The sequence below is a fragment of the Cyanistes caeruleus genome, unplaced genomic scaffold (assembly GCF_971803275.1).
Source record: "Cyanistes caeruleus unplaced genomic scaffold, bCyaCae1.hap1.1 HAP1_SCAFFOLD_81, whole genome shotgun sequence".
NCBI lineage: Eukaryota > Metazoa > Chordata > Aves > Passeriformes > Paridae > Cyanistes > Cyanistes caeruleus.
This window is the reverse complement of record NW_028255891.1, coordinates 1,243,866-1,258,538: the sequence shown is the minus strand read 5'-3', so window position 1 is coordinate 1,258,538 and position 14,673 is coordinate 1,243,866. Positions and strand designations below refer to the sequence as shown.

Sequence of the window (14,673 nt, the reverse complement as noted above, 5' to 3'; positions counted from 1 at the left end):
ACTCCTTTTTAAGGTCCCAAAGGTCCCAAAGGTCCCAAAGGTTCCAAAGGTCCCAGAGGTTCCAAAGGTCCCAAAGGTCCCAAAGGTCCCAAAGGTCCCTGTTGTTCAGGCGCCATTTGATGAGTTTGGCGGGAGAAATGCAGCACTCAATATGAATGATCAGCAAGTCTCATTTATTGATAACTCTAAAACCACTTATATAGCATCAATAATTAGGCTCATACATAGTACAAAAGCAAGCTCATTCTTGGATATTTCATTTAAGCTTGACTCCACCTAGTCCCACATTCTTGTGGTCTCTCATCTGTGCTGAATTCTCATTCTTCTGATCACAGTGTCCTGTTCTCAGTTAACAGTTATCACTAAGGTCTTTCTGACCTTCCAACATCTCAAACCAATGGTACTCTATTGTTGTTTAATTCTTTCTCAGCTAATTGCTGCATGGGAACATGACCTTTGCTAGCTAGCCATTGCTCTATACGTGGCCAATCACAGAACACAGAGATCATCTGATTGAGGTGAAATTTCATTCACCGGAGACAAAGTCAAATTGCCTCTTATTTGCTCAGCACTACAAATCCATTTGAAGCTGGTTGCCAAGACTTGCTGCAAGTGCTGAGTGATGGGATAAAGCCCTGCAATGGCACCATGAAATGGGAGAGCTGGAGAGAAATCTCAAAGAATGGCATTTCCAAGCATTTTCAGGCGCTGATGTTCTGCTGCTGGCTTGGTGCTGTCCAAGGGGCTGATTGGAATGGTTTTAGAGGAGCTACGCTGGGCAGTGAAATGCACCTCAGGCAGAAAATGCATCTCTGGTGTCTGCAAGTGCCTTTATCTCCCATCATGTTCCTCAGCACTGAAATCCTGCAAGGACTGAGTGAATCTGAGGCTTTGGGAATGCCCAAGAGTGAGAGATTTTGGTGAGACTTGACTCAGGAGATGGAAGCAGCAGCAGCAGAAGGTGCTCTAATCTTCATCCTTGTGTTCTCCTGCATGCTGATGCATCATGAAGGAGGCAGGGATTCCATCAAGTACCTTCTGTATCTCCTGTGGCAAATTCTTTCATTTCTCAGAGTTTCAGGCATGTGTTGTGTGGCTGTGCTTCACCCCAGGGCCAGGCTCTGCCTCTCTTTGCTCTGGCTGCTGCTTCCAAGCTGTCCTCTGTGATTTGGATTTGCAAGCCACCTCTCTGACCAGCTTCCACTTTGCTTGAAAAATTCAGCACCATGTTGGTGGCTGAACAAGTCCCAGAGCTGGGGAGAGGGATTTGAGATGCAATTTGCATCCCAGAGTTGTTACAGTGGGGAAAATGTCACATCCCTCCTGTGCCTGGAGCTGCTAATCTTGTTGCAAACATTGAAAACCTCTTCAGCTTCTCTCATTCTACCTAAATTTGATGACTGCTTTGATTTCACACCTCTTCCATGCAGGTTTTTCCTCTGTCCTTGGCTAGAATTGTCAGGCCTGAGAAATTTTGTTGAGCCTTGGGACAGCTCCCATCATCTCTCCCTGCTCCTAATGCTGCTTTGAATTCTCTTGGGAATGTGAGCATGAGGGAAACTGGGGGGACTTTAGTGAGAGGAAAAGTGAGGCACAGAGGCTGAAGTGCAAATGCAGAGTGTGCAGGGTCAGCACAGTCTGCAGTGTTGTGGGGATTTGGGCCATGCAAACAGATGTTTCTTCTCTGGGAATGGCTGATTCCTTTGGTGTGTCTCCTCCTGAAATTGCTGTGCACCAGGGCTGGTGCTGGAGCTGCAGCAGCACAAAGTTGCCAGGGAGCCGTGTGGGAGCCAGTGGGAATCATTTCTTTGCTGCTTTGGATGAAAAGTTGTGACATGAATCTCAGTGTCAGGGAGGTGCCACGTTCATGCTGCTGCAGTGCCCACACACGGTGTCTGGAGACAGCTCAGGAGAAAAGGAAGAAAAGCCAGGATGAAATCCCATCTGCTGCTGAACTCTATCAGAAAGTGCTTGGAGTGAAGTGTGTGAAGCGACTGGGGAGAGCTGGATAGAAGGGACAGCTCTGAGCAGTGTGTGGTACATCACTGACATCCTTGCAGTGATCTTTGCACAGAGATGAAAAAGTATCAGTTTGCATGGCCTGAATCTGTGGGTCTGGAAATTCTGCGTGTTGCACAAGCTGTGCTGAGCTCATCTGGCTCTGAAATATCTGAAATATCATCTCTGCACCTAGGGCAGGAAGAGCATCAGAGTTCTGAAGAGATGAATAAAAATCTGTCATAACCCAGAAGCAAACCTTGGCAATAGACGTGTGTGGCAGGTGAGACTGAAAGCTTTCATTCTTGTCCTGGGAGAATGAATTCAGCAATAAAAAGTCCTCTCTCTTGGCATTAAAATACTTTAGTTTCAGCTCTGCCCCAGCCCATCAATGTCCCTGTGTGGTTGGGGGTTGTTCTCCCCCTGTAGCTCTCTGCAGGTTGGTGCTAATTCAAGATGTTCTGGCAGGTTCCAATGTTTTGGTGCCCGAGCAGGGAGTGCAGAACAGGGATTACAAGTGCTGACATTTGCTGTGCTAGAAAGTCCAAGGGACAAATTTGTGCCAATTAAGGTCTCCCCTTTAACCAGGAGGAACAATTGATGTTGTGCTTGTAGCAGAGTGTGGTGAGAGAGGGGGTTTCCAAAGGAAATCTTGGTGCATGTGGGCCAGAGGCCCCTGTGCTGAGGCTCCCTCCAGGCTGGCTCCAGCCCCTCAGGGTGCCCAGGAAGCAGGCTGCCCGCAGCCCAGTGCAGCCTCCTTAGCCCTGGGGCTAGCCAGGGAAGAGCCATGGATGAGGCTGAGCCCTGCTCCCATGTGGGATGCCATGGGTCAGGGCCCACTGGGATTTGCCCCTCCAGCTATCAAGTGTGTGCAGAGAAAGTGCAAGGAGAGGGTGAGCTCTGTCAGTGGGACCCCCTGTGCACAGGGAGCCCACTCCTGGGGTGGCTGTGCCAGCTCCCGCAGGGACATCCAGCCCTGGGAACCTGGAGCGAGTGGAAAGCACAACTTTGCAAATGTGCCCGAGGCAAATGCAAAGAGAACTGGGGTTTTGCAAAGAATGTTTATTGGTAGAAGAAAAGGAACAAGAATGAACTACACAACATATTTACATTGTAAGAATATTGGTAACAACAACAATAAACTATAGAACCTATTTACCTAAGAACATATCTAACAAAACTACATGAAACGTATTTACAGAACACTTAAGCAAACTCTAAAACATCTATCAGAACACAACAACTGTAAAACGTATATACAGCAGGGTGGCATCTCTGTCCAGGATGTGCCTCAGTCCTGGAAGAAAAACAAGTAGCACGGTCAGCGCAGTCAGGCATGGAGGGGTGTTCCATGTGCTGCCAGGCTGGGACACTGGCACAGTGAGACTCTGCTGCCAGAAGTGAGGCTGGCTGGGGCTGGGGGCTGTGGCCCAGGCACTGGAACAGGGCTTGTGTGGCCCAAAGCAAGCCCAGGCCAGGCCAGGGATGGCCAGCAGAATCCAGTGCATGGGCTAGCGTGTCCCTGAGCAGGGAGTGCCCAGCCCAGCCCCAGCGTGGCAGCAGGGGACCCACTCTGCCTGTGGGGAGCACCTGCCTGTTCTGCTGCTGGCATCGCTCTTCATCCCAACACCATGTCCTCCTCCTCATCTTCTATATCAATATCCATCTCCTCAATGTGCTCTTCCATGTCCACCTCCATTTCTTCCTCTCCCGTCTCCTGTCCATCCACTTCCATTTCCTCTTCTGTATCCATCTGTGTATCCAATTCCATCTCTTCCTCCACCTCCTTCACATCCATCTCCATCTCCTCCTCTGTGTCTGTGCCAGCCTGCAGAGGTAGCAAAATCTCCCAGTGGGGTCCCTTTCCCACACTATCCCACAGAGCTCCAGCCCAGCCAGGCAGCTGCGGGGTGTCCACCTCTGTGGAATGGTACCATACCTTCTTTGGAGCAAATGCAGACATCCTGCAGGGATGGAGAGCAAAATGCACTCAACGGGGAGCTTTGGGGACTGCTGGGGGTATGAGGGAGCAGGTGACAACAAGGTGACAGGGGTAGGCCTGGAGCAGGGTGAAGAGTGTGCTGACACAAGGAGCCAAGGGTTGTGTTGTGGCCGTTGCTGGATGCTGGAAGTTCTAGCTGGAGCGTGCACTGTGACATCAGTGCCAGGAGCCCAGGCCCAGGCTGAAGTGGACAAGGGAGATGCTAGAATGATGGAATCCCTGGGTGCTTGGGCTTGGAAGGGACCCTAAAGACCATCTTGTTCCAAGCTGAGCAATCTTCCCCCAGAACAGGTTGCTCAGAGCCCTGCTCCCAGCTGGCCTTGGATGTTGCCAAGGATGGAGCATCCCCAGCCTCTGTGCCCAGCCTGGGCCAGTGGCCCAGCAGCCTGAGTGGAAAAGAGCAGCTGCATTAGATCCAACTTCAATCTCACTCCTGCAGTTGAAAGCCTTCTCCTCTCTGTGCCCATCTTTCCTAGAGCTGCAGGGAGGCCTCCCCAGCCCCTTCTCTTTCCAGGCTGAGCATCCCCAGCCCCACATGGACAGCACTCAGATCCGTGGGGGTCGAGGCTAAAGGGTGGCAAACGGCATCAGGAAGTGAGAGATGGAAGCTCTTGGAGATGGAAGGTTTGCCTCTAAATGGAGAAAAGAAATGAAAGTGGAGGGGAAAATGGTGGGTCTCTGGCTCTGTTCTAACTGGGGAAGATTTTCTTTTCTTCTTTTCTGTCGTGCTGCCCCAAGTTTTGTTGTTTGAAAGGAGGTTTGGCAAAATATCCATTGTCTTCTCCATTAATAAAAAAGTCCCACAAAATTCCAGCAAAATCTGACAAAATTCCCACAAAAATCCCACAAAATGGCACAAAAATTCCACAAAATTCCCTAAACTTTGTTTAAATCTCACAAATTGCCGAAAAAATCCACGAAATTGCAGAAGAATTCCACAAAAAGTACTGGAAAAACCCGATAATGCTTTAATTTTTCTTTAAATCTCACAAAATTCTTGAAAAAATGCACAGAATTCCACAAAAAACCCAACAAAATTCCCTAAATCTCTTCAAATTCCCACAACATCCAACAAATTCCCTCAAAATTCTTGAAATCTCCTCAAAATCCCACTAAATTTCAGAAAATTCCACAAAATTCCTGAAAACTTTGAAAAATTCCACAAATAGTCCATAAAATGCACCCTACAAAAAACCTTAACTAAATTCTGTAAATTATCTCAAAGTCCAACAAAATTCCAGAAAAACTCCACAAAATTCCCTAAACCACCTCAAAATCCCACAAAATTCCACAAAACTTCCACAAAATTCCATAAATCTCTGCAATATCCCGCAAAATTCCACAAAAAATACACAAAATTCCACAAAAATCCCACAAAAGTCCAGAGAAATTCCAGAAACTTCCACAAAATTCCCACAAAATTTCCTACATTTTCTCAAAATGTCACGTCTGATGGACTGACATTTCAAAAAACAAACACCTAAGGAAGTTGAAGCTGCTGGAGGCTGAGAGGAGTTTTTCTCCTGGCCCATAAGAGGCCATTGCTGAGAAGTGCCAGCAGTTTTGCCCATTGCAAAGTGCCATCAAGCTGGGAACAGCACTTGAAGCCCTAAGGCCGGCAATTTCTCTTGGCTCTCTTTGCTTTGCGCCTTTTGAAGAGGTAGCAGGGCTCGGCTTCAGCCTCCTTCCCCCCAGGCCAGCCAAGGCCACGGGAGGGGAGCGGGGCTGGCCGCAGCTCTGCGCTTCCCGGGGAGGATGGAGACTGGCAAGTGCCAGGAGCCCCTTCTCAGAGGCTTGGCTGGGCCTTGCACAGCGGGGCTGCCGGGCCAGGCCGCTCCCTGCCTGGCCTGCACTTTGTGCCGCTGCTCAGTTTCACCACAGGCTGCCACTAAAGGCAGGGAAAGATAGCAGCTTGCAGCTTTGTGCTCAGATAATGGCCACACTCCCCACAGCAGCCATGGGGAAAAATCATCTGTGTTCCTGAATGCCAACAATTTCATCCGATTTCACTGGACTTTTGTGGGATTTTCTGGGATTCTGTGGGATTCTCTGGAATTTTGTGGGAATTTTGAGGAAACTTGAAGAATTTTATGAGATTTTTCTTAGATTTTGTGGAAATTTCTTGGGCTTTTGTGGGATGCTTCTAGAATTTGGTAGGGTTTTGAGATTTAGGGAATTCTGAGGGATTTTTGTTGGAATTTTGAGGGGATTTTCAAGAATTTTGTTCTGGGTTTCTAGAATTTTGAGGAAATTTATGGAGATTTTGTGGGATGTTCCTGGAATTTTGTGGGGTTTTAAGAAGAATTAGGGAATTTCGTGGCATTTTCCTGGAATTTTGTGGAAATTCGTGTGGATTCTGTGACATGTTTCTGGAATTTGGCAAGATTTTGAGAAGATTTAGGGACTTTTGTGGGATTTTTTGGAATTTTCTGGGATTGTGACGAGACTTGAAGAATTTTGAGGGATTTTCCTTAGATTTTGAGGAAATTTATGAAGACTTTGTGGGATGTTCCTGGAATTTGGTAGGATTTTGAATAGATTTAGGGAATTCATTGGGATTTTTATGGAATTTTCTGGGGCTTTTCAAGAATTTTGTGGCAATTTTTAGGAGACTTGAAGAATTTTGAGGGATTTTTCTTAGATTTTGCTGGAATTTGTGGTAATTCAGTGGGATTTTTTTGGAATTTTGTGGGGGTTTTCAAGAATTTTGTGGGAATTTTCTGGAATTTTGTTGAAATTTGTAAAGATTTTGTGGGATGTTTCTGGAATTTGGTGGGATATTCAGGAAATTTGAAGAATTTTTGTGGATTTTTCTTAGATTTTGTGTGAATTGGTGGAGATTTTGTGGGATGTTTCTGGAATTTTGTGGGATGTTTTTGGAATTTTGTGGAATATTGCTGGAGATTTTGTGGGATTTTGAGGAGACTTGAAGAATTTTGATGGATTTTACTTAGAATTTGTGGGAATTGGTGGAGATTTTGGTGGATGTTTCTGGAATTTGGAGGGGTTTTAAGAAGATTTAGGGAATTTTGTGGGATTTCTCTGGAAGTTTGGGGGGATTTTCATGAATTTTGTGAGATTTACAGGAGATTTTAAGAATTTTGTGGGATGTTTCTGGAATTTTGTGGGGTTTTGAGGAGACTTGAAGAATTTTGTGAGATTTTTCTTAGATTTTGTGGAAATTTGTGACATGTTTCTGGAATTTGGCAAGATTTTGAGAAGATTTAGGGACTTTTGTGGGATTTTTTTTTAATTTTGTGTGGCTTTTAAAGAATTTTCTGGGATTGTGACGAGACTTGAAGAATTTTGAGGGATTTTCCTTAGATTTTGAGGAAATTTGTGAAGATTTTGTGGGATGTTCCTGGACTTTGGTAGGGTTTTGAACAGATTTAGGGAATTCAGTGGGATTTTTATGGAATTTTTTGGGGCTTTTCAAGAATTTTGTGGCAATTTTTAGGAGACTTGAAGAATTTTGAGGGATTTTTCTTAGATTTTGCTGGAATTTGTGGTAATTCAGTGGGATTTTTTTGGAATTTTGTGGGGGTTTTCAAGAATTTTGTGGCAATTTTCTGGAATTTTGTTGAAATTTGTAAAGATTTTGTGGGATGTTTCTGGAATTTGGCAGGATATTCAGGAAATCTGAAGAATTTTTGGGGATTTTTTTTTAGATTTTGTGGAAATTGGTGGAGATTTTGTAGGATGTTTCTGGAATTTTGTGGGGTTTTAAGTAAATTTAGTGGGATTTTGTGAGATTTTTCTTGACATTTTTGACATTTCAAGACATTTAGTGGGATGTTGCTGGAATTTGGTAGAATTTTGAGAAAATATATGGAATTTTGTGGGATGCTTTTTGAATTTTAAGGGATTTTTATGGAATTTTGAAGATATTTGAAGAATTTTGAGGGATTTCTTTCTGGAATTTTGTTGGGCTTTTCAAGAGTTCTGTGGGATTTTGAGAAGATTTAGGGAATTTTGTGGGATTTTTCTGAAATTTTGTGGGATTTTTATGGGATTTTGTAGGAGATTGAGGAGAGCTGAAGAATTTTGAGGGATTTTTCAGGAATGTTCTGGATTTTTGGTAGATTTTGTGGGATGTTTCTGGAATTTGGTAGGGTTTTGCGATAGACTGGCATTGAAGAAAACAAAGAGAAACACCTAAGGAAGTTCAAACTGCTGGCGGCTGATGGGAGTTTGTCTCCTCGCCAACAGCTGGCCATTTCTAAGAATTGACAGCAGTTTTAAGCACTGCAAAGTGAGATCAAGCTGTGAACAGCAGCTTAAGCCCTAAGGCTGGGAATTTCTTTGTCTCTTGGTTTGCTGGCTGTGAAAGGTAACTGAGCTCCAGCTGGCTTCCCGTCCCCGGCCCAGCCCATGCGGCCCGGGCAGGGGCTGGGCTGGGCCTGCCGCGGCTCCCGGCCGGGAGATGGGGCCTGCGGGGCTTGCCCCGGGCTCTGGCCGGGCCAGGCCGCTCCCTGGCTCGGCTGCACTTTTTGCTGGGACTGAATTCACCACAGACTGCCCAGGAAAGAAAGAAAAAGCTCTTGAGCTGCGGCGGGCTGAGACAGTGACCACACTCTCCAGAGCAGCCATGAAGAATCTTCCAGCGCACACAGCTCCAGCCGCTGCTCCGGCAGAGATCACAGAACCATCTACAAAGCCTGGGCAAGATTTTAACCTTTTCATTACCCAGATGAGACTTGCAGATTAATCCTTTTACCCAGAGAGAGAAAAAGAGAGGAATCAACATATAAAAAGACTATAAACTATCAGAGACAGTAAAGGAAAGAATTAAGCTTCAGAGGAGGTGGAGAATAAGGAGATGCTTTAATTAAGCTGAAATATTTTTCTGTTAAAGCTATGGAGATGGACAATAATGTTCTGAAAAAACTCCTTTAATTCATGACAGAGTATATTGGGAGGAATGGAGTGTTCAAAGTGTGGATTTTGAGCAAGAGGTGGAGTAATTGTGATACAGTGAGGTGCTGGAACACAGGGGGGAGAAGTAATAGTTGAAGATTTGAGGCCTTGAGAGGCAAAGAGAAAACTTCTGTTTCCAGGGAAGCTCACAGAGACAGATGAAGAGAACTTTCGCTTTGAATAACTCATCCTTAAAATGACACCCCTAGACTCATTGACCCATACACACCTCAGAGTGATGTGAAATGGGAGGAGTGAACTGCTGACAGGATTTCTGGGCAGCTGGCATCAGAGAAATAGAAAACTATAACAGAAATGGTTTTCTTGTGAGAAACTCCACAAATCAGCAGAAGAAGACTTCTGTTTCTCTACAAAGACTGATGAAAAGACTCTAGCAAGAATTTGGACTGTTTTAAACACCAAAGGTCCAAAGTCTTTTGTCTCTATGTTATCATGTGAACAAGAGAATGGTTGGGTAGTGGGGGATAAAGGGGTTTTCTGGAGGTTTATTCTGGTGTTCTTATTCTTGTAGTTCTGTTAATAAACTTTATTTATTCCTTTTAAGTTTTAAGCCTGTTTTGCTCTTGTTCTAATCCCTATCTCACAGCAAAAAGTAACTACGTTTTCTAGTAGTTATTTAATTTCAGCTTTAAAACCATGTCAATGTCTCATCAAAATCCCACAAAATTCCACAAAAATCCACAAAATTCTACAAACATCCCAGAAAATCTCCACCAATTTCCACAAAAACTAAGAAGAATCCCTCAAATTCTTCAAATCTCCTCAAAATCCCACAGGATTCCTGAAAATTCCACAACATGCTAAAAAAATAGCACAAAATTCCGGAAATCTTCTCAAAACCCTACCAAATTCCTGCAATTTCTCACAAAATGTCCACAAATTTCCACAATAACCCTCAAAATTCTTAAAAAGACCCATAAAAGTTAAAAAAATATCCCACAAAATTCCCTAAATCTTTTCAATATCCCTCAAAATTCTAGAAACATCTCACAAAATCTCCACAAATTTCCACAAAATTCCGGAAAAATCTCTCAAAATTATTCATTTCCTCTAAATCCCACAAAATTCTTGAAAAGCCCCACAAAATTCCCGGTAAATCCCACAAAATTCCCTAAATTTTCTAAATACCTTTCAAATTTTAGAAACATCTCACAAAATCTCCACCAATTCCTATAAAATTTCAGAGAAATCCCTCAAAATTCTTCTAGTCTCCTCTAAATCCCACAAAATTCCTTAAAATCCCCACTAAATTCCAGAAAAATCCCATAAAATTCCCTAAATCTTCTCACAACACTACCAAATTCCAGAAACATCCCACAAAATCTACACAAATCTCCACAAAAATTCAAAAACCATCCCACAAAATTTTTAAAATTTTCTCAATATCCCCCAAATTCCAGAAACATCCCACAATATTCCCTAAATCTTCTCAAAATTCTACCAAATTCCAGAAATATCCCACAAAATCTCCACACATTTCCACAAAATTCTATAAAAATCCCTCAGAATGCTTCAAGTCTCCTCAAAACCTCACAAAATTCTTAAAAAGCCCCACAAAATTCCAGGAAAATCCCACAAAATTTACTAAATCTTCTCAAAACCTTACGGAACTCCAGAAATATCCCACAAAATGTCCTCAAATGACCACCAAATTCAAGAAAAATCCCACAAAATTCACTAAATCTTCTCATTATTTCACAAAATTCCTGAAATATACAACAAAATCTCCTCAAATTCCCACAAAATCCCCTAAATCTTCTCAAAAGCCTACCAAATTCCAAAGACATACCAAAAAATCTGAACCAACTCCCACAAAATCTAAGAAAAGTCCTTCAAAATTTTTCAAGTCTCCTCAAAATTCCACAAAATTCTTTAAAAGCCCCACAAAATTCCAGAAAAATCCCACAGATTTCCACAAAATCTAAGAAAAATCGCTCAAAATTCTTCAAGTCTCCTCAAAATGCCACAAATCCCACAGAAATCCCACAAAATTCTGAAAATATCCCACAAAATCTACTCAATATCCCACAAAATTCCTAAAACATCAAACTGACTCTCCATAAATCTCGCAAAATCTCCACCAATTCCCTCAAAATCTAAGAAAAATCCCTCCAAATTCTTCAAATTTCCTCAAAATCCTACAAAATTCCAGAAAATTTCACAAAATTCCAAAAAAAATCCCACAAAATTCCAGAAACATACCACAGAATTCTTAAAATTTTCTTAAAATACCAAAAATTCCAGAAACATCTCACAAAATCTCCAATTCCCTCAAAATTCTACCAAATTCCATAAACATCCCACAAAATCCACAAAAAATTCCTCAAAATCTAAGAAAAATCCCTCAAAATTTTTTTCAAATTTCCTCACAATCCCACAAAATTCCAGAAAAATCCCACAAAATCCCCAGAAATTCTCACTAAATCTAAGAAAAGTCTCACAAAATTCTTCAAGTCTCTTCACAAATCCCACAAAATTCCAGAAACATACCACAGAATTCTTAAAATTTCCTTAAAATCTCAAAAAGTCCAGAAACATCTCACAAAATCTCCACCAATTCCCCCAAAATCTAAGAAACATCCCTCAAAATTTTTCAAATTTCCTCAAAATCTTACAAAATTCCAGAAAATTTCCCAAAATTCCAAAAAAACCCCAACAAATTCCAGAAGCATCCCAGAAAATTCTTTAAATTTTCTCAAAATCCCACAAAATTCCAGAAAAATCCCACAAAATTCCAGAAACATCCCACAAAATCTCCTCCAATTTCCAAAAAATCTAAGAAAATTCCAGAAAATTGAAGAAAAATCCCACACTATTCACTAAATGTTCTGAAGTCCCTACCAAATTCCAGAGACATACCACCAAATCTCCACCAATTCCTACAAAATTCCAGAAAAATCCCACAAAATTCACTAATTCTTCTCAAAATTCCACAAAATGTCCCCAAATTTCCACAAAATCTAAGAAAAATCCCTCAAAATTTTTCAAGTCTCCTCAAAATCCCAGAAATCCCACAGAAATTTCCACAAAATTCCATAAATATCCCACAAAATCTACTCAATATCCTACAAAATTCCAGAAAACATCAAACAAATTCCAGAAACATCTCACAAAATCTCAACAAATTTCCACAAAATCTAAGAAAAGTCCGTCAAAATTCTTCAAGTCTCCTCAAAATCCCACAAAATTCCCTAAATCTTCTCACAACACTACCAAATTCCAGAAACATTCCACAAAATCTACACAAATCTCAAAAAAATTCAAAAAACATCCCACAAAATTCCCTAAATTTTCTCACTATCCCACAAAATTCCAGAAACATGCCACAGTATTCCTTAAATCTTCTCAAAATTCTACCAAATTCCAGAAATATCCCGCAAAATCTCCACAAATTTCCACAAAATTCAAGAAAAATCCCTCAGAATTCTTCAAGTTCCCTCAAAACCCCACAAAATTTTACAAACATCCCACAAAATTCCACAAAAAATCCCACAAAATTCCCTAAATCTTCCCAAACCCCTACCAAATTCCAGAAACATCCCACAAAATCTACACAAATGACCACAAAATCCCATAAAAATCCCACGAAATTCCCACAGCTCCTCAAAATCCCACAAAATTCTTGAAAATCCCCACAAAATTCCAGAAAAATCCCACAAAGTTCCCTAAATCTCCTCATTATCCCACAAAATTCCAGAAACATCCCACAAAATCTCCACCAATTTCCACAAAATCTAAGAAAAATCCCTCAAAATTCTTCATGTCTTCTCAAAATCCCACAAATACCACAAAAAATCTCACAAAATTCTGTAAATATCTTACAAAATCTACTCAATATCCCACAAAATTCCAGAACATCAAACAAAATTCCAGAAACATCTCACAAAAGCTCAACAAATTTCCACAAAATCTAAGAAAAGTCCGTCAAAATTCTTCAAGTCTCCTCAAAATCCCACAAAATTCCAGAGAATCCCACAAAATTCCAGTAAAATCGGATGAAATTGTTGGCATTCAGGAACACAGATGATTTTTCCCCATGGCTGCTGTGGGGAGTGTGGCCATTATCTGAGCACAAAGCTGCAAGCTGCTATCTTTCCCTGCCTTTAGTGGCAGCCTGTGGTGAAACTGAGCAGCGGCACAAAGTGCAGGCCAGGCAGGGAGCGGCCTGGCCCGGCAGCCCCGCTGTGCAAGGCCCAGCCAAGCCTCTGAGAAGGGGCTCCTGGCACTTGCCAGTCTCCATCCTCCCCGGGAAGCGCAGAGCTGCGGCCAGCCCCGCTCCCCTCCCGTGGCCTTGGCTGGCCTGGGGGGAAGGAGGCTGAAGCCGAGCCCTGCTACCTCTTCAAAAGGCGCAAAGCAAAGAGAGCCAAGAGAAATTGCCGGCCTTAGGGCTTCAAGTGCTGTTCCCAGCTTGATGGCACTTTGCAATGGGCAAAACTGCTGGCACTTCTCAGCAATGGCCTCTTATGGGCCAGGAGAAAAACTCCTCTCAGCCTCCAGCAGCTTCAACTTCCTTAGGTGTTTGTTTTTTGAAATGTCAGTCCATCACACGTGACATTTTGAGAAAATGTAGGAAATTTTGTGGGAATTTTGTGGAAGTTTCTGGAATTTCTCTGGACTTTTGTGGGATTTTTGTGGAATTTTGTGTATTTTTTGTGGAATTTTGCGGGATATTGCAGAGATTTAAGAATTTTGTGGAAGTTTTGTGGAATTTTGTGGGATTTTGAGGTGGTTTAGGGAATTTTGTGGAGTTTTTCTGGAATTTTGTTGGACTTTGAGATAATTTACAGAATTTAGTTAAGGTTTTTTGTAGGGTGCATTTTATGGACTATTTGTGGAATTTTTCAAAGTTTTCAGGAATTTTGTGGAATTTTCTGAAATTTTGTGGGATTTTCAGGAGAATTCAAGAATTTTGAGGGATTTTTGTTGGATGTTGTGGGAATTTGAAGAGATTCAGGGAATTTTGTTGGGTTTTTTGGGGAATTTTGTGCATTTTTTCTAGAATGTTGTGGGATTTAAGGAAAAATTAAAGCATTATGGGGTTTTTCCAGTACTTTTTGTAGAATTCTTCTGCAATTTCGTGGATTTTTTCGGCAATTTGTGAGATTTAAACAAAGTTTAGGGAATTTTGTGGGATTTTTCTGCCATTTTATGGGATTTTTGTGGGAATTTTGTCAGATTTAACTGGAATTTTTTGGGATTTTTTTATTAATGGAGAAGACAATGAATATTTTGCCAAACCTCCTTTCAAACAACAATACATCGATCAGCACAACAGAAAAGAGGAAAAGAAAATCTTCCCCAGTTAGAACAGAGCCAGAGTCCCACCATTTTCCCCTCCACTTTCATTTCTTTTCTCCATTTAGAGGCAAACCTTCCATCTCCAAAAGCTTCCATCTCTCACTTCCTGATGCCGTTTGCCACCCTTTAGCCTCGACCCCCACGGATCTGAGTGCTGTCCATGTGGGGCTGGGGATGCTCAGCCTGGAAAGAGAAGGGGCTGGGGAGGCCTCCCTGCAGCTCTAGGAAAGATGGGCACAGAGAGGAGAAGGCTTTCAACTGCAGGAGTGAGATTGAAGTTGGATCTAATGCAGCTGCTCTTTTCCACTCAGGCTGCTGGGCCACTGGCCCAGGCTGGGCACAGAGGCTGGGGATGCTCCATCCTTGGCAACATCCAAGGCCAGCTGGGAGCAGGGCTCTGAGCAACCTGTTCTGGGGGAAGATTGCTCCGCTTGGAA

General features: G+C 42.5%; 1 long non-coding RNA gene across 1 annotated transcript; it reads right to left on the bottom strand.

The window, feature by feature from the left end:
- Positions 1–3,597: 3,597 nt before the first annotated feature.
- Positions 3,598–4,127, bottom strand: LOC111938293 (uncharacterized). The gene is made up of 2 exons (XR_015281808.1): positions 3,938–4,127; positions 3,598–3,826 (listed from the first exon to the last, which is right to left on the bottom strand). It is a non-coding gene; the product is annotated as an uncharacterized LOC111938293 (long non-coding RNA).
- Between the last annotated feature and the right edge of the window lie 10,546 nt (positions 4,128–14,673).